The 19,815-nt window shown below is 37.8% G+C and overlaps 1 protein-coding gene across 1 annotated transcript in view; it reads left to right on the top strand.

Annotated features, from left to right (window-relative positions):
• The window catches only part of MAP3K19 (mitogen-activated protein kinase kinase kinase 19), a 387,232-nt gene that overhangs the window by 318,238 nt on the left and 49,179 nt on the right, over nt 1–19,815 (top strand). The window lies entirely within an intron of this gene.

The raw sequence follows: 19,815 nt of genomic DNA, 5'->3' as shown, positions 1-19,815 counted from the left end.
GCCACCACGGACCCCAGGAACTGCCACCCCATTAGCCCAACAAGCCTGGTCTGCAAAGCCATGGAACATATCATCATGGAACTTATAAACAATGACATTGGTAATCTCCAAACTCTGGACCCTACCCAGTTTGGGTTTGTAAAAGGCAGATCATGTCTCCTAAACCTGATAGACTTCTTTGAAGCGGTCACCAAAGCTGTAGATGAGGGTAAGGTGGTTCACACAGCCTATCTAGATCTCACCAAGGCTTTCAACACCATCCCCCACTCTGGAATTATAGATAAACTCACTAAATTAGGTATAAATCCCTATGTCACAACATGGTTTGCCAACTGGCTCAGTGATAGAACCCATACTGTGAAAGTATCAGACTCTAAATCCAACTTCAGACCAGTGACAAGTGGAGCACTACAGGGTTCAGTCCCGAGTCCTCTCCTTTTTGGTATCTACTTCTCTGAAGTACAGGCTAACACAGAAGGTCTTTGGCTAACAAAGTTCACAGATGACTGCAAACTAGGAGCCATAATCAAAACTCCTAACGATGTGGACATCCTACAAAAGGGCCTCACTGAGACAGATGCCTGGGTCAAAGCCATGGCCTCAAGTTCAATGCCAAAAAGTGCATTGTCATCCCTTTTGGTAAAAACTTTGTACCCATGAACTACCACATAGGCGGTAGTCTACTTAATGCCGAAAGTGTGATAAGAGACCTTGGGACACAGGTGGACAGCAGTTGCTCCTTTGATAATCACATTGCCGCAGTAGTCAGGAAATCCTTCTATGTGGCACACCTCATCACAAAAGGTTTCTCATTCAGGAAAAAAAGAGGTCATTGTTCTCCTCTACTCATCACTCATTAGACCCATTATAGAGTACAATGCCCCTTTTGGTATGGCCCTCACAAGACATCTTCAACAACTGGAAAGGCCACAGAAACACCTCACAAAGAGGATTACCGGCCTCAAACAGATGCCCTACGCAGCCCGTCTCAAAAAACTCCAGCTTTACTCCATCGCATATGGCCAACTCAGAGGCGATCTCTGCCTAACATACAAAGCTATGTCAAACCCAGAGCTGTTGGACATGCTCCACTTAAAGAAATCCCAATCCCTCCGAGCTACATGCTCTAGGGACCTAAATCTTGTCATCACAATAAACAGAACGTGCTGGAGGCATAGATTACTGTCCCAGAGACTTCCCATACTCTGGAACAAATTACCTATCTATATCAAACAAAGCTCCTCTGTCCCAGAGACTTCCCATACTCTGGAACAAATTACCTATCTATATCAAACGAAGCTCCTCATTAGCACTCTTCAAGAAAAATCTTGATGATTGGATGGGAGATAGGAAATTCACCCCGGGGATCACTTCTGTGGCTCAGGGGCACAGGAAAATAATTTTCTTGGGTGGCGAAAGCCAGGGTACCATTTGGCTAGACTTATATAGGCCCTAGGTCCAATAGCCTAGTACCTACCTTTGAACCTATTAGTGCCTAAGTCACGTGTCTAGTTTCATTATCCCTACTGGCTGGTTGCTACTTCCTCCACAAAAATTGCCTTTTATTTGAAAAGTCCATACTGTCTATCCAGTTACTTTTTCTTAAGCTCAACCAATTCACCCTCAAGGTTCTTGGACCTTATTAGAAAAAAATACTGATATCACATCATTTTTAACTTCGGTATGTAATGTTTGAATAGTGACATTCATCTTAGTCTGTTTAAGTATATCCCACTCTACCAGGATACAAATCCATTCAAGTGCATGTTGGTGAACGGCAGATACTGAACACAAAGACAGTCTTTTATCACAGTTTCTCAAATCAAATGGTGCCGATAGGGTTTTAAAAGCAACAAGACCACATGGTATTCACTTCAACATATATTTTAAAAAGTGATGTTAAAAATGCATTTTGCTTCTGAAAGTAAACATTTCTCAGGCTCACCACGTAATTCCTGGTGTTACACAGACAATTTTAAATTGTAAAGAAGAAAAGCATAATGATACTTTCCACACATGCACTTCATTCTCCAAGCACCACAGCAAAAGTCTTTCAGGGGAGGATAAAACCCATACAAATATACACTATATAAAAAGCTGTAGAAGATGATTTAATTACAAGCATAACTAACTAATTAAGCAATATCTTCCAATTACAGCTCTGGTTTAAACTATTAGGCAATAATGTATTAAACTTTACAATAAAATGTTTTCTTTGTATAACAATTTCTTTTTATAATTGACATTAACATTACAATAAACTTACTCCAACAACTGAACTATGGGAAGTTTTGGAAAAAGTTACTACGCATTCAAAAAAGGGGGTCTATATTAGAACATCGAAGTTTAAGACTGAAAATTGAAAACAGCAAATTTTTTACTAGGGAAAAAAATCTCTGATCCAAAACATATACACACACAACACAAACACACCAAACAAACAGCAATCCACACACATACACCTAGAATTTTACATATAAACCTACACTAAACTGTACATACACCACTATCTATCCACTTACCTTAACCCAAACCCTAACCCTAAGGTCTGCCACTGTCGCACACACACCTCACCCCTGCCCTAACCCTAACTCACCTATCCCACCCTAACCCTCACGTCTACACATTCGCACACTTACCTGACCCGCGCCCTAACCCTAACTCACCTATCCCACCCTAACCCTCATGTCCACACAATCGGACACTTACCTGAACCCGACCGTAACTTTCCACCGCAGAGCTGAAAATAGCGAAGCGGCAGGAACGGACAACCAAATTCTTTCCCTAGGAAAGAATTCGGTTATCTAAATTTTAGCTATTTTCAGCTTTCGGTTAGTAGGTGTCGATATTAGAACATTCGAAGTTCTGAAACTAAAATGTTCTAATGCAGACCCAAAAAAGGATGTAGATTTGTCAAAAACATCTTTTCAAATAAGATTTTGGGGGATTATGACACAAAAATAGTGGTTAAAGATGAAATTTTATATAAATGCTACAAAGAGAGATTGGGTTTATGTGGAAATCTAGAACCTTTTGAGTATGCTTTTTTAGAACATGAGCAGATTTATTTTTTGGCAATATTTTTTTCTAAAGTACAAATGTTGCCTCAAATGCTTATAGATCTGTCTACAAATGTGTTGTATTCTGGCACTACAGAGAGGTTTATTCTCACAGTATCATATTGTGTTGGATGTCTATATTCTGAAAAATCTGGATAAGAAAAAAAGTATTGTGCAATAAGTTATGATATAGAAATGTGTTCTGATTTTGCAACTTTTATAGAAAAAAAACGTTTGTATTATATAATGCTGTGTTGCTGTTTTTTTAAATAAAATTAGTTAAACCTTTACTCTTTTCAAAAAGTGCCATGGGATTTTTTACATACAACTTGGCAGATGAGACAATTTATTACCTCATCCAAAGGATTGAACACTCAGGAGAGTTGCAATACCCTTATACAGCACTGCCATGTCAGTACTGGAAAATTAATCCAAGCACCTTTGGTGGAAATAGAAATCACAGCCTTCTGATCTTCCAGCATAAAAGACAAGTAATGTTGCTAAATTCTGCTTCTAAACATGATAAGAATATTGGCATGAAAGTGTGGGATTATTATTTTTTCATTATAACCATCAAAGTTTGTGCTGAATATTTTCCAACTTTTTATAGCTATCTTGCTGCTACTTCCCCTATAAGCACATGCTTTGTTATAAGGGCTAATACATGCTGAATTAGCATAGACCCCATTTGTTACCTTGCTATGTCAGTGTTGCAAAGGTAGCACACTCACCTTTGGTGCTGAAAACCAAGAGGGCTATGGTTTTATTCCCACTCCAAGTGACTGGACTGCTGATACTGCAGTACAGCATGTGGGGATGGGGGTGCTATACACTTGAGTATCATCTTTCAGATGGGATTTTAAACTGAGGTTCCATCAGTTGAGCTGGTTGTAGCTCAAGTGGATGTAAAAGATCACATGGCACCTATCAAAAAGAGTAGGGATGCTTTATTTAAAAAACATTTAAATATTTACAGGCACATATAAACAAATTTCTACGTTTTTTACTATTTATCATTTTTCTTATAATATCCTCATTGTTATTCTTCCATATCTGAACCCCATTCCTTCTTCCAGAACCATAATCTATCACTACATATCTGCCAAAGTTTCGTTCAGTCTTTCATTCCATATAATCCATATTACATAAAATAAAGTCTTATCTACCGTTTTCACATATTTTTTCTTGTTTTAGGATATCCAGAACCATATTCATATCTATATTGCTTACGTCATTAATATTCTCAAAAAAAAAAAAACTTTCACTCTTTTACATTTAAAAAAAAAACATGCTCTGCTGTCTCTTCCTCCCCATAATAGAAACACACTTTTGAAACTTTCTTTTTGTGTGGCATATTTCCCAGTACTGGTAACTTATTTATTACCAGTCTCCATAGGAAATCCTGGCACTCTACTATGTTTGCACATCATGTTTTCCTTAATTTAATGAATTTAATCACTTCTTCTGGTAAAATTTCCCATGGATTTACAAAATTATATTGTTTCATCACATTATTAAACCACATCCTTTTATCTTACTCCATATCATAAATTTTTTTCATGTTATTTTTTCTTGACAAATTTTAATTTATTTACATATTCATTTAACCTTTTTTTATTCTCATCATCTCCCAGAACTTTTTGTACTTATATTTAAACATTTTCACTATTAATTTCGGTCTCTCATTTACCCACTTTAATACTCTATACAAGTTTAAAGAAATAGAATTAAAAATTGGATTTAGTAACCCCTATTACCCTTCATCTTCACTTATATACAACACACCTCTTTTCATTGGGTTTAATCTTGAACCCCCTATGAAAGGAAAAAAAAACAATTACACAGTTTACTTTTCATATTTTTCTGAGATCATATACCATTTGACATATATGCTATTTTCCAATAAATATAGAATTTATCAGATAAACCTTTTTCTTGAATGTTAATCTATACATTCTCCACAGAAGACATATTTCTTTTATCAGACCCTCCCAATGCATCATAACTGCATTATTTTTCCCAATTTTATCCCAAGCAAATATACTTCATTCATTGAAAAATACACACCCCCAGTCTTCACCACATCGCCCATACCATTACTTTTATCTTTATCCAAGGTAATTCCCAATTCTTTTAAGCATCCATTCAAACTATCACTTCCCTCATCCATATTTTGTTCTTAGTAACTACAACTATATTGTCTGCATATGTCAGATCTACTGGAATCACTACCTTTTTTGCATCACATCTAGCATCTTTCATTTTATAAGCTACTTGTATCACTATTGCATTCATTACCAATGCAAACAATATTCCACTTGCAAGACATCATTGCATTATACCACACTTCATGCATATTTATTACTCAGCCACCCATTCACTAACATTTTAATGTATTATTTTGATATGCTGACATACACACTATTAATTGTGTTACCTAATCCATATCTCTCCATACCATTACACTGTATCAAGTGCATTGACAATATCACCTACCATAAGTTTTACATCCTCACTTTTACTTATATCATCCACAATTTTTCTCAAAACTGACAATTCTTAACATTCCTTCCCTTTTATACCTTATATACTTTCTTCCATAATATCCCTCATCCTTTCTTCCATTCTCTTCTACATTATTCTCATAAAAATTATAATCTGTGTTATTTAGTGTGATGGGTCTCCAATTTTAATTTTATTCTTCTCATCATTCTTCCATTTAAATTTTAATATCCCATATATAACTCGTCAAACAAAACCTTCCTTCAACCATTCAGTCAGTACATTTACAAAATATTTTCTTTGCCAATCCATTAATTTCTTGTACATTCTACACCCTATACCATCTGGGCCTGATACTGGCTCAACATTTACTTTTATAAATACTTCATCTAATACACTAACAATTGCTTTTTCAAATTCCAGTCTTTCTTATTTTCACTCTTTTTACTCTTTTGCATATTATCTTCATGGTATATTACAGTACTCATAATTTGCTCGTGTTCTTTTTTCCTCTCCTTTTATATTTTCTATTTCCCTCATTCTACTAATATCTGCCTTTACTATTTTACCCAAAGATGCAGATACCTCTTCCCTTCTCCCCTATAAATAACATCTCTGCCTAAACAGTAATGCCTTACTTTTTCTCAATTTCTTTTATATATTTCTTTTACCATATCATAATATTCTCTTGTATTATTCTCTAATACATTTCTATACATTTTCCATACTTCACTTTCTCTTCCTTTCTTACATAATCCTGCCATTTAAATTCAATCCACCATTCAGATCAGTTTTATAGAAGGTCCTTCGTGGTTATATGATTCCTCCATAACTGCAATTCTTCTGACTTTCCAATTTCATCCCATAACTTCTCATTTATTCTTTTTATTCCCTTTCATATTTTGATATACTCCCTTTCTTCCATTGCCTCCATTGATATTGCTAAATGGTCTGAAAAAGCAATCACAACTGTATCACCAACTGCTACCTCAAGCCTTCCAATAATATAAAATAATCAATTTCAGATCCAAATAACCTCCTTCTATAAGTCTATTGACTTTTGTTCCACCCAGGCAATTTACCACATTTTATCACTTTCTGTATTTTTTACATCCTTCCCTTTCTTTTCATACTGCCCCTTAAATCACGATTAAAGTCCAATGCATTTATAATTTTTATGTTAACCACCATGTAGTCCAATATTTGATTAAACAGATTTTCTCTTTCATTACTAGTTATATATGCATATAATGGTATGATTATATCAACATGTTCTTTCTACCTCACATCCACAACAGTTAATTTTTCCATCCTTACTAATGTTACATCTAGTATTCACTGTTTTTACACAACACAGCCACTCCAGAATATTCACTTCCTAAGTTCCATATTATCTTTCTACCCGACAGTTTTTCTGTTTTCAGTTTTTCTTTACTTGCCAGGAATCTTAAATCCTCTCACAGAATAATAACCACATCACATTTAGCACACCATTCCAGTACCCCTATCATTCTTTCACTGTTTCCCCACTTTGACACCTTTATTTGTTTATTACTTGTGACATAGACACAATTACATTACTATAAAGTAATCAAACCATACTAACAAGTTCACATTTACAAACATTATAGGATATATAACAATATAGGTTATGTATAATCTAAGCAACAATACATAAAGTCTTCATTTCCTGCCTTGTCTTAATCCTCACTTCATGTAATGTTCCCACAATTTCCATTTTTATGTAATTTACTCCTACCCTTTTCTAAAGATATCACTTATTTTACCATGATATTCAATACAGTACAGGTAGTTTAGATTTTGATTTCCATTTTCTCATAATATTTTTTTGTCAGCCACCAAAATTAAAATTAATAAGGTTGTGTCTGGGTAATTCAGATCCTATATGCCATCACAATAAAAAGTAATATCCTTAGTTACACTCCTTTGCTCACCCAGTATTTTTGACAGGGTACTCTGTAAGAAATATTTAGTCTGCCAACTCATTACACTCCCAAAACATATGCTCCCAGATACCTCTTTCTTTCCCATTTACTTCTCCAACATTTGCCATGTACCTTGTTATAGGCTCTCTAAGTTTGGCGACAGCTCTTTCTTCTTTCTGTTGCCTGAGTAATTGTGCTAAAAGTTTTCATGCTCTTGAGTTATCAAAAAAAATTTGCTCAACAGCAATATTTCTAAACTCATGCATATTTAGCTATATTTTCAGAAGAAATTTCTAGGTTCCATCAGTAACAGCTCAAGTGGATGTAAGAATCACATGGCACCCATTCCTTAAATAGGGATGCTTTATTTAAAACATTTAAATGGGAAAGTGCACATATCTCAAATTTTATTTCATTTTACTCATTTTTCTTATAATATCCTCATTGTTATTCTTCCATATCTGAAACAGCTATTGGGTGTGTATCAAGACCTAATCTATTAAATGCCAAATGTTCAGTCTTTCATTCCATATAATCCATATTACATAAAATAAAGTCTTATCTACCGTTTTCACATATTTTTTCTTGTTTTAGGATATCCAGAACCATATTCTTGGGAATAATACATAAATTCACTCCGACCTCCTAGCACTGAATTCACATCTTCCATGCCAAATATTTTCATAAATGTCTTTAAAATTATACCCTCCTTTGTTATACTTTCCCTTCTGGGCCCCAGACACATCTTCACTGCTGCATATCAAATTCCAGTCCCCACCTATAAATAATATTCCTTGCTGAAAGCTTATTATTTCTCCCAGAATTTTCTTAAGCTCCATTATAGCAGTTTTAAGTGGAATATAAATACGTGCCAATGTAATCCTCCTCCCTTGCCAGTAGTCCCTTAGTTCTACAAATCTACCATTATCATCTGTTTTACCCTCTTCTGTCATTTTTTAACTTTACTTGCAATTAATATAAGTACTCCTCTTCTCCCTTGTCCCAGGTATTCTACTGAATAAACTATCATGAAAACCCTTATGAAATTCACATATTCAGTTCTTTCCAAGCATGTTTCCTGTAGCATAGTTATTTGCAGTCTACATTTTAATATAGTTCACTACTCTTTCTTATTTGTATTTATCTGTGAGACCACAAACATTTAAAAACATTACAGAAAGCATCATTGTATTAAACTTATGCATAATTTTTTTTTGTTAAATGTCTAGTTCCATCTTTTGTGTTACATGCATACACTGTTTGGCAGGTGAAGGTTTATACAGTTATTTCTTTTCATATCCATTTGAGCCTATGCCACATCTTAACAAAACTTTTTGTTTTATTGAAAGCCCTCAAACACAAAAAGCACACTCCAATACCTCTTAAAACATATTAACTTAATACTAACACACAAAACTATGTACATCTTCAAATATTGAAGTTTTACCTTCCTAATAAGAACAAATGTCCCAAACTGATAGCCATATTCACAGACTTGCATAAACCTAAAATAAAAGTTATGAATCATGCAACCTGTGCTTCTACTAAGTGCTGTCTGGTTTTGTCTTATCTTTATAGAGAAAAGACCTGAATGCTTTCATAGAACATTATCTCCTAGCTAATTTCTCTTTTTTTCTAGCCAATTTCTCTTTATCAGATTCTCTCCATGGAGACATGAGGACCAGATACAGAATTGCTAATAAACATACATTTATTTGCTAGGAAAAAAACTTATAATATGCAATATTATTTTTCATTTACTTGCTTTCTCTTAAAACCTGTAAATATATCAAGTTAAGGACCTTAATCCAGTCATTCGCCCATGCAAGAATGAGAAAAAAAACATTAACTTTTCTTTTGTTATGCTCTTAACCAGACTTTTTTTTTACATGATAATGCCTGCATTTCTTAAAACTGAACAAGGAGAAAGAGAAGGGAGAAAGAAAAAAAAACAGGAGCAGCTGTTTACAATAGTATCTACATTACATTTAAAAAAACAACTGAGAAAACTTTATAGCCTGCAAATAAATTCATACACTATAAAAATAGTACTATTAAGAAAAATGTATTTTACTTGCAGTTAACTTTTTCCCTCCTCTTCCCCTCCCCTAAGTATTTTTCTGAACATTAATGACATGAAGTAGGGCATATACTTTAGAGTCCTCCACAAGTCCAGAAAAAGTCCAACATTTCCAGATTTTCTTGTTCTGCCATATTTCACAAATATAATTATTTATTTGTAACCCCACATTTGTCAATTTTGAAGTTACTGGTTTTATTCTTGTCCATCCCCATCTCCCAGATTCTGTCTCTACTTCATTTCCAATGTACTTTTGATTCTTCTAATCGACTATCATGTTCCCTTCCTTATCTCCAGCATTTTCTGTAGAAACATTAGAAAGGGTTTCACTGGCACAGTCTCTCTGTGCTTTTTATTACCAGAAGAACAAGAAGCAGAAACTCCTTCTGTTTCACAGCTCACATTTTGTTGGACAAACTTTTGTATTTGCTCCTTAGGATATACTTCATCAAAAAATGATTTTGTCCCTTCAGGGAAGAATATTTTGAAGATAGCTGGGTACAGCAGTTTGAGTCTCAAACCTTCTTCTAGACATTCCCCGAGCAGTTCAATAAATTTACTCCTCTTCTGCCTGATGTATAATGAGTAATCATTCTCCACAAATACTCTGCTGTCTCCCACTTTTAGTAGTTTGCCCTTCTGCCACACTTTCATCAGAATCAACTCCTTTTGCTGGTAGGATTGCATCTTTACTAGTAAAGGTCTAGGTTGCTTTCTCCTAGCCAGGTTTGGAGCTTACACATGAAGTCCCCTTTCAATTAACAGCAACTGCTGTGGAATACCAGTCCAGTTGCTTATTTGTGCTTTTATAAAATTAATACAGTCTGTTCCTTCCAGCTTCTCTGGTACACCTGAAAATTCTCAGGTTTTCCCTATGTGCTCTGCTCTCTAATTCTATTATTTTTTGAAATATTCCTTCTTGAGCAGTTTCATATTCAGTCAGTCTTTTCTTCATTTTGACTTCTAATTTTTGCAGTTTTATCACCTCAACTGAACATCTGTTTAAAGCTTCTTCCATTTTCAGCCTTTTGTTGTTTGAGATGATATACCCCATCAATGTTTCATTTATTTTAACCACATCTGCAGTTATCTTATGTTTTCTTCTAGATTACTGGAAGTCATGTCTGGAGCTTGCACTACTTTTTGCTGAACAGCTGCAGTACTTTTCCCAGTCAATGTTTTTTTCTCACCTTTTGTAGCTGATTTTCCTTCAGATCCTCTGCATTTCATTTTTCCTGACATCCAGACAGTGCACTTATTAGCCAGTTACTGAAACTTAACCAGAAACACAAAAGTCCACTAGCCTTTTCTGCTGAGTTTCTGTTTTCACACTGGGAGAACTAAAAGTAAGGTTTTACTCAATGTGCAGCCATATTGGAACTCCCTCAGATACATCCTCATTGTTGCAAATCAAATGCCAGGCCCTACCTACAACTAATATTTCCCGCTGAAAGCTAATTATTTCTCTCAAAAAATGTAAGCTCCAACATAACAGTTTTAGGTGAAATATACATACAAGCAAGTGTAATCTTCATCCCTTGCCACTTGCCCCTTACTACTACAAATCTATCATCTTTTTTCCTCTTCTATCACTACTGCAACTCCCCTTGGCAATTAATATAAGTACTCATTTTCCTTAGTCCCTGTTATTCTGCAGAATATCTATCCTGAAATCCTTTCTTTATCAAACTGTCATACTCATTTCTTTCCAAATGTGTCTCCTGTAGCATTGGTATCAAAGTGTTCTTTCCTTTTTGTCTGCATCCGTGAGACCAGTAACATTCCAAGATAATAAGGAAAGAGTCACTATTATAGTAAGAAGGCATTATTCCTACCTATTATATATGGGAGCTTTTTTAAATGTCTAATTTTGTGATACATGCACCCATTAATGTTTGGTGAGTTAATCCCTTATACAGTTTTTTTCCCCTTAGCATTGGAACCCGTGTCATATTTTACAATATTTTTGTTGTAATAAAAAACCTCAAACAAGAAACCAACCCCCCCCTGAACCCATTACCTTAATACCAACACACATAACTATGTACTTCTTCAAATAATGAGTTTAACCCTCCTAACAAATGTGTGCCAAATAGTCAGCTGCTAACAAAGGCTCTAGCTAATTTGAAATTGAGGTTGTCCACGCTAAGACATATGTTATCGCCTGTGCTTGTACTTTCACTAGTTAGTGTATATTCTTTTTTTATCTTTACTCCTCCTCCCCAGATGTGAAAATTAATTGCATGCTTACAAAAATCATTAACGTTAAGCCATGAAGAAACCAATGTTCTGTCTTTTATTGCCCTATTATCAGCTTGCCTCCAAGGAAAAGTAAGAAGGAAAAAAGATAAATGAAGTCCTCTTTTGCAGCCTTAAAGACAAGCTGAAACATCATGTATTATGATCTGTGTACTTTTACAGCCACCCCAGCAGATCAAGATAACAGCCTATTAACTTAAACATGCTTTTGTCTAGCTTTTTCCACAGTAATGCCTAAATTTCTTAATACCAAAAAAGGAGAGAGAGAACAGGAAGGAAATCTGTTTAGTGCTTATCTATTCCACATTGTATCTTTTCTTTTCCCAAATAAACCCTCATTTTCTCTTATTTTGACTACATTACTATACTCTAGCCTTTAATATCTCTCTGTTCCTTACATTCCAGAGAAGATACCAGGACAACCTACCCTCTCTTTTATAGAAAATACATCTCCCCTTACCTATCCTTTTCCAGCTTTCAGAATTCACCATCTCTGAATCTCTTATCCTGCAACTTATTTCCTTCTTCATTGCTACTTCCTCACTACCTGACATCTATAAAATACATATTTCTGTACTTAATTATCCTACTCTTCAGCTTATTCTCTATTCTTCTTCTGTGCCATTTTCATCCAACCATGACTCAATAATATATCATAACATCTCTCCAATTCTGCCCCAACCACCTATCCATGCTTCCTCTTTACACTCTCCACACATTGCACCAAACCTATTTAATATTGCCCCTCATCTTTATTCCAAATTCATGCTGATGAATTGCACTTCAACTCAAGCCAAAACAAAATTAAGTGCAAGAATAGTCTCCAAAAACAAGTATGCATAATTCCCCAGTATACCAAAATCTTTCTAGGAGGCAATATATACCCTAATCATGGCCCCACCTATCACAATAAACCCAAAGATAATTCTCTCCCACACACTTCTGTAACCCAACAACACCCAATCCCCAACCCTGGTGAAACTAAAGTTATGTACTCACCATAACTATGCACCTGTGTTGTCCATTTTCATTCTTCCTGAACTTATGGGTTTCAGATCTGACCCTCGGATCTGACTTAGCCAGTCTCTTTAGATTTTTGGATCTGACTTACAAGTTCAGATCAAGTTTGCTGCTGCTAAATGTATCAGAAGGCATAACTACTTATAAGTATAACAAGGACCAGGATAGAGACAGAGTAGGGACTCAGACTGGAAACAGTGGTTCCAATGCAACTCATCAGGTCACTCCCAAAGGATAAGGATAGGTGGAAGGAGGGTGGGGAGTTGAGGAAAAATGAAAATGGACAACACAAATGCATAGTTATGGTGAGTACATAACTAACATCTGATGTTATTTTTAATTATTCCTCAATGTATGGGACAGAGTCCCCAACTACGATAATCCTGGTTGGCCCTCATGGAAGGATATTCCAGAGAACCATGCAGCCAAAGGCAGCCCTGTTCTTGGATATGATGTCCAACTTGTAATGAGCAATAAAAGTATTAGAATTGGTCCAAGTGTCCAGAGCGTAAATGTCATCAATTGAAGCTCTGGTCCAAAAAGCAGATGATGTAGCCATGGAGCTAGTCAAATGAGCCTTTGGAGATTTAGGTAAGGACAAACCTTTCAGAGAATATACAAAGGAAATGCAATCTGTAATCCATTTAGCTAAGGTAACTTTGAATACTGTTTTTTTTGTCCACTTTGTTTTTAGCAAAGGAAACAAACAGTTGATAAGTTTTTCGAAATTCTTTTGCTCTATGGAGTTAAAAACTAAACTGTATGCACATCTAAAAGATGTAGTCTAAATACTCCTTTATTGTCAGATTTTGGAAAGAAGACTGGTAAATTGATTACTTCATTCATGTTCAACTCAAACAACTTTTGGCAGGAAGGAAGGATTTTGTATGTAATGTCATTCTGTGTGTAAAAACAAATAAGGTGATCTTGAAGAGAGTGCTTAGAGTTCAGAAACTTGCCTTGCTGATGTAATGGCAACAAGAAATATTGTTTTACAAGAGAGAAATTTCAGTTATGACTTAGCCGAAGGTTCAATGGGGATCAAGTTAAAGTTTGTAAAAAAAAAAACAGTAAGATCCCAGGGTGGAGTAGGGTCTCTTATTGGAGCTCTAAGAGTACCCTTCAGAAAAGCCTTACAAATTTTAGACAAAGCTAGAGTGAAGGCATTATCTCCTATGTGGAAATTAAAAATGGCTGCAAGCTGGGCTTTAATGGTTGAAAAACTGGTATTGTCCTGAAATAATTAAGCCAGAATGTCCAACATAGCAGGAATTGGAGCTGTGAAGGGATCCTGCTTTCTTTGTTCTGCCCAAAATGAAAATCTCTTCCATTTACTCTTGTAAATGTTTCTGGTAGAAGGTTTTTGAGATGAGGATAAAATCTGATGAACTGAAGAGGAAAGCCTAGACTGTCTAGCCATCATTGGAATTGGAGAAACTATGTGGTTAACTTGAGGCCTTGAATGTCCAGATGAATCATTCACGATGGGTAGATAGTAGATCTAGACTGGGGTCCTCTGTCCAAGGTGGACATAGATGAGGCTTTAGGAATGGAAACCACACCTGCGGAGGCCAGAAGGGAGCAATGAGCATTACCTTGCTCTTCAACTGCTGTGCTTTCTGAAGAAATTTGAGTATTAAGAGAATGGGAGAATAAGCATACAGGAGACAGAGGGGCCAAACTTGGACTAGAGCATCTCTCAGTGACTCTGCCTGAGGAGTAATTAGGGTAAAGAACCTGCTATACTTGTCAAGGGGAGCGGCAAAGAGGTTGCATCAAGGTTGACCCCAGTGACAAAAAACATTTCTGCGACTACAAAACATTGGATTTCACCAAAATCTGCATTGCTACAAGAAAGCGGTTGGAGGAGACCACCCAGCACCAGACTCGCATTGTTTCTTGGCAAAGGGAGTAATATCTGGTTCCCCCCTGTTTGTTGGTGTACAAAATCACAGACATATTCTCTGTCTGGATAGCAATCGTACATAGAGGGAGAGAGTTCTGAAATGCCTGCAATATTAATAGGACTGCTCTCATAGCTAAGACACTGATATGCAAATTGGTCTGTTCTGTGGACCATATACCCCGAAGAGTCCATCCAAAAATTCCCCACCTCATTTGGGAGGCATCCATAGTCAGCGTGACCTTTGGGGGAGGAAAGATAAATGTGCATCCCTGGCAAAGCCTGTTGGACTGGATCCACCAACGCAGGGAATCTTTGCAGGCTCGCAAAATCTTTATAGGATACTTTAATGGATGTTGAAGCATCAACCATTGCACTGACAAGGTCCATTGGAGAATCCTCATGTGAAAGTGAGCTGATAGCTGCAGCTGTTGAACCTAAGGCTTGAAGAATTAATCTCGTAGAAGGATAGGGATGGTGTACAATCTGTCATACAATCTTAGGGAATGAAATCTTCTCTTAGGTAAGAATGTAAACTGTCTGACTGTGTCCAGGCAACCTCCTATAAACTCCAAGACTTAAACTGGTTGAAGTTGGGACATGGAAAGATTTACTGTGGTCCCTAGGAATAGACACAACTGTACTAAGTAATCCCTGGACTTCTCTAGGAGATGCTTGGTTGGTGTGGAGAGGAGCCAGTCATCTAAATAAGGAAACATTCTGAATCCATGCAGTCTGAGATGAGCTTCCACCACTGCAATGCATTTGGTGAACACCCTGGGGCTGTGGTTCCCAGCCAAAAGCACAGATATCTTGAGAGCCTGTTTGTTTTTATGTGAAAGTATGCATCTTAAAGATCTATAAAGCGCATCCAGATGTCCTTCTGTAGAAGAGAAGGAATGGACTGAATTGGGACCATTTGGAACTTGGAGATCTTCAAAAACTGATTTAGATGACTGAGATTTAGAATAAGTCTCAGGTCCCCCTGATTTCTTTGGCACTGAAATGAACCTTGAGTAAATTCTGGATTCTGCTTGATCTGGTGAGACCTTTAGGATGACTCTTTTTTTTCTAGCAGCTTTTGTATTTCTAAGGCTACTAGCTCCCTCTAACTGGGTGGAACATTGGTGAGATGTCTCTTTTGTGAGGGGTTGTTGTGAAAAGGGAATGAAGTATCCCCCAGATATGATCGTTTGCAACCAATAATCTCTTGTAATGGCTGTGCAGGCATTTGGGTGCAAGGAAAAGAAACCCCTGACTGTCTCCAGGGAAGAAGAATCTGGCAACCACTAGTAATCTCCCCACTGCCTTCTCTTTTTCTCCTGTACCTACCTCCAACATAAAAGAAACTCTTAACTAAACTTAAACCCACCAAATTAGCAGCAGACAACCTCCCGAGTGAATACCTACAAATTGCAGCTGATGCTCTGGCCTACACCCAGTATCCATCTTGATTAACCGATCTCTGTCAGAAAGTTACGTCCCCACACTGTGGAAAGTATCACATATAATTCCCCTCCACAAAGGCGGACCCTCCGCAGAACTAACCAATTACCGCCCCATAGCTATTCTCTCTCCACTCTCCAAAATACTAGAGAGATGCATACACTCTCAGGTCTCAGACTACCTACTTACTAACAACCTCCTTTCCAGTACTCAGCATGGTTTCCGACCAAACCATAGCACCACCACTGCCTTACTCTCCTTTACTAACACTATCCTTCAGCATAAAAACAATGGCTATCTCTCCTCTGCTACTTTCCTAGACCTATCTAAAGCATTTGACATGGTCCCACACAAACAACTTATCTCTGTCCTCAGTAACCTATCCTTCTCACAATCAGTCACCAACTGGTTTCAGAGTTACCTGTCTGACCGCCAACAATCTGTTGTATGGCAGAATTACATATCTCCCCAATGACCTGTCTCCATAGGGGTTCCCCAAGGATCCATCCTTGGACCCCTACTCTTCTCTGTTTACACCAATAATATAGCCTCTGCCACCAAACATGGCACACACATACAATACGCAGATGACTCGACCATCATCTGCTCAGCCCAGTCCCTACCCAAACTGCAAAAAGTCACACAGGAAGCCTTTTCCTCTGTTGAAACATGGTTATCCGATGCCCAATTAATACTCAACCCAAACAAAACTAAACTACTCATCTTCCAACCCACCAAACATACTCAAAACAACTCTCACTTTAACATCACAGCAAAAGACACCACCACTATATACCCAACTGAACACACCAAATTGCTAGGAGTGGAAATAGACAAACTAAAATTTGACATTCACATATCCATGACCATAAATAAAAGTCCACAAAAAACTAGGAACGTTATACAGAAATAAGCAATTTCTCACCAAAGCAGCAAAGATTTCAGTAGCAAATTCCCACCTTATCTCCCCCCTACTTTATGCCTCTCCAATATATACCAACCTAAGGCAATGTGAACTAAACAAGCTAGAGACCTGCTACAACAAAATCGCCAAATTCGTCACAGGGGCATCCTACCGTAATCACCACTGTCTCTCACTTGCTGAACTGGGCTGGCTTGAACTCCCTCACCTCCTTCAGTGGTATCAACTCTCACTCACCCACAAACTAGTAAACCATCCACTAAATGTCCCATCCCTCCAGAATCTACTCCAACCCTATCGCACCACCAGACCACTAAGATCCAGCAACAAAAATCACTTGCAGATCACTAAAGCCAATAACTCTACTGGTGAAGCACTTTTCTCTTGCGCCATAGCCAAATTATGAAACTCACTCCCACCCACAATTACCTCCATACCATCATGCAGCAACTTCAAAAATTTACTAAAAGCACACCTAAAAACATGCTGGCTATGCCCTTGCAACTCCCACTCTAATATCATCCACCCCATCCAACCACTACCTTTCTCTCCACTCGACTAACTGCCTTGATTATAGCAAGCTCAGATGCTCATAAGCCTAGTACTTATTATACAGCAGGAACTTCTCATTGTAACATTTGTTAATGTCTGTTATGTACTTCACAGATAAAGATTCTAGTTGTCTACTGATGTACTATGTTCTTCATCTGTAAATATGTTGTAAGTAATTGCTATGTTAAATTGTTAATCGCTATGTAATCCAATGTAACTACTGTCTGTTTATTTTACTGTGAAGCTTTTCGCCCCGGGCCTCTGCTGAAAATGGACCTACGTCAAGTCGGACACTCCCGGTCAACAAATTTAAATAAATAAAATAAATAAATAAATAAACCTTTCAGGAGATGAGAAAGAATACAGAGATCCTTGGTCTTGTGGACATCCTCTGTCAGGAGGATGGTGTCTTCTGTCACTATTTCCCCCTCTGCCTCTGGGAGAAAAATACCTACGCGAGTCCTGAAAAGGTCCTTGAGATTTCAGATCCACATCTTATTACCACCATGCTGATTCTGAAAGAAAGGTCTTTGCGGGGTAGAGAAATGGATTCCAACAGCAGATAAGGTCTTTCCATCTTGCTTACTACAGGAAAGCGTGCCTTTTACTCTAGGCCAAAATAGGGAAGACCCATCAAAAGCAGCATTGATGAAAGATGATTTAAAGGGCTCCGCAAAATCACACAATCTCATCCAGGCATGTCTCCTTATGGCTATGTCTTAACCAGCAGTGGGAGATATTAACCTCATGCACACATTGGATATAGATTGCAGGGTGACCAGTTGGGAGGAGTAAGTTTTCTCTTCCTCTATCAACATGGGCTCTGGAGTAGACTTAGAGTTCCTTGATCAAGTTTTTCTGTAATGTAGTAAAATCTGCCAGCTGATTAAGTAACTGCAAAGCAAAGGTTATGGAAGTGTAAACACACTTTCCAAACCTGTCCAACCCCCTAGACTCTCTGTTAGGAGGGTAGACAGAGGAACTTTTTCTGGCTAGTTCCTTTTTGGTGGCTGCCACCACAACTATAGCATCTACAAGGATTCCCTTACTCCAATACTGTCTGTCTTTGGGAGTTCCTAGAATTTTGTGAGGTCAGTGGGGGATATTGCTCCATGGTATCCAGTTCCTTCCACACCCAGTGAGAGATAAGGTCTATAAGATCATCTGCTGGGGGGGGGGGTAACTGAAGACAGAGGCCAGATCCAAAGGCTTCCAGAAACACTGATTCCTCTTGGGAAGGGTTTGGAAGGCCCAACCACCTTTTTGATGCAGGATCTCTTAAATGTCTCCAAAGGAGATATCCTCAGGTGGGGACCTAGGGTACCCTTCCCCTCATCAAAACCAGTATCCTCAGTTAAAGATTCCTGAGGGGAATCTTAGTGCCTCCTCTTCCATATTCACTTCTGGTGGGCCTCTTCAGTGGGGTGTTCAGAGAGGTATCGGAAGAGATGGGGAGTTCCTGAACAGGAACTGTCTGGAAGCTCTTATGGAGTGGCTGTCCCTCTAAAGAAGGGTGACAAGACTTGGGAGCTCAAATCCATTGGGGGAATGGGTATAGGTTCCAAGGAAGTGAGAGTAAAACATTCTCTTGGATAAGAGAAAACCCCCTGCACTACCTCTGTGTGTCTAGGAGAAGTAGAAACTAACCTCGCCGGAGTCGAAGCTTTTGGTTCAATCAGTTCTCCACCCCTCCCAATCTCCCCTCTGAGAAGGGAGTCAGAGGGGAAGTGACTGCTCTGAAAACCTCAATGTCAAAGTCAACCCCCCCCCCCGATTCAGTGCTGATGCTTCAGCTAAGAGACTCGTCCTGCTTGGTATGATCAGCACCAAGTGTATCAGGAACAAAGCTGAATCCAAAGAAGAAGGTGGTATCCTCAGATCCGACACTTCACCTCTTGGCACTCTCAAATCTGATGGCCCCAAAACTATGGGTTGAATTGAAGGAGGAGTTACTATGGGGTGTGAAGGCAGCTGAAGGCTCACTGATCCAAAGATAAACAGAGCTGGTAACACCCCCATCTGGAATGGTGCTCTAAGAAATTTCCTCATCATCCTGTCCACATCTGCCTCAGAAAGACTACTGGAGGACCTGAGTGAGGAATTTGTGGAAGGAGAGCAGGACAACT

This window comes from Protopterus annectens, chromosome 6.part0 (genome assembly GCF_019279795.1).
Source record: "Protopterus annectens isolate FY-2018-M chromosome 6.part0, PAN1.0, whole genome shotgun sequence".
Classification (NCBI taxonomy): Eukaryota; Metazoa; Chordata; order Ceratodontiformes; family Protopteridae; genus Protopterus; species Protopterus annectens.
The sequence above is the reverse complement of the archived record's forward strand: the minus strand, read 5'-3'. Positions and strand labels throughout refer to the sequence as shown.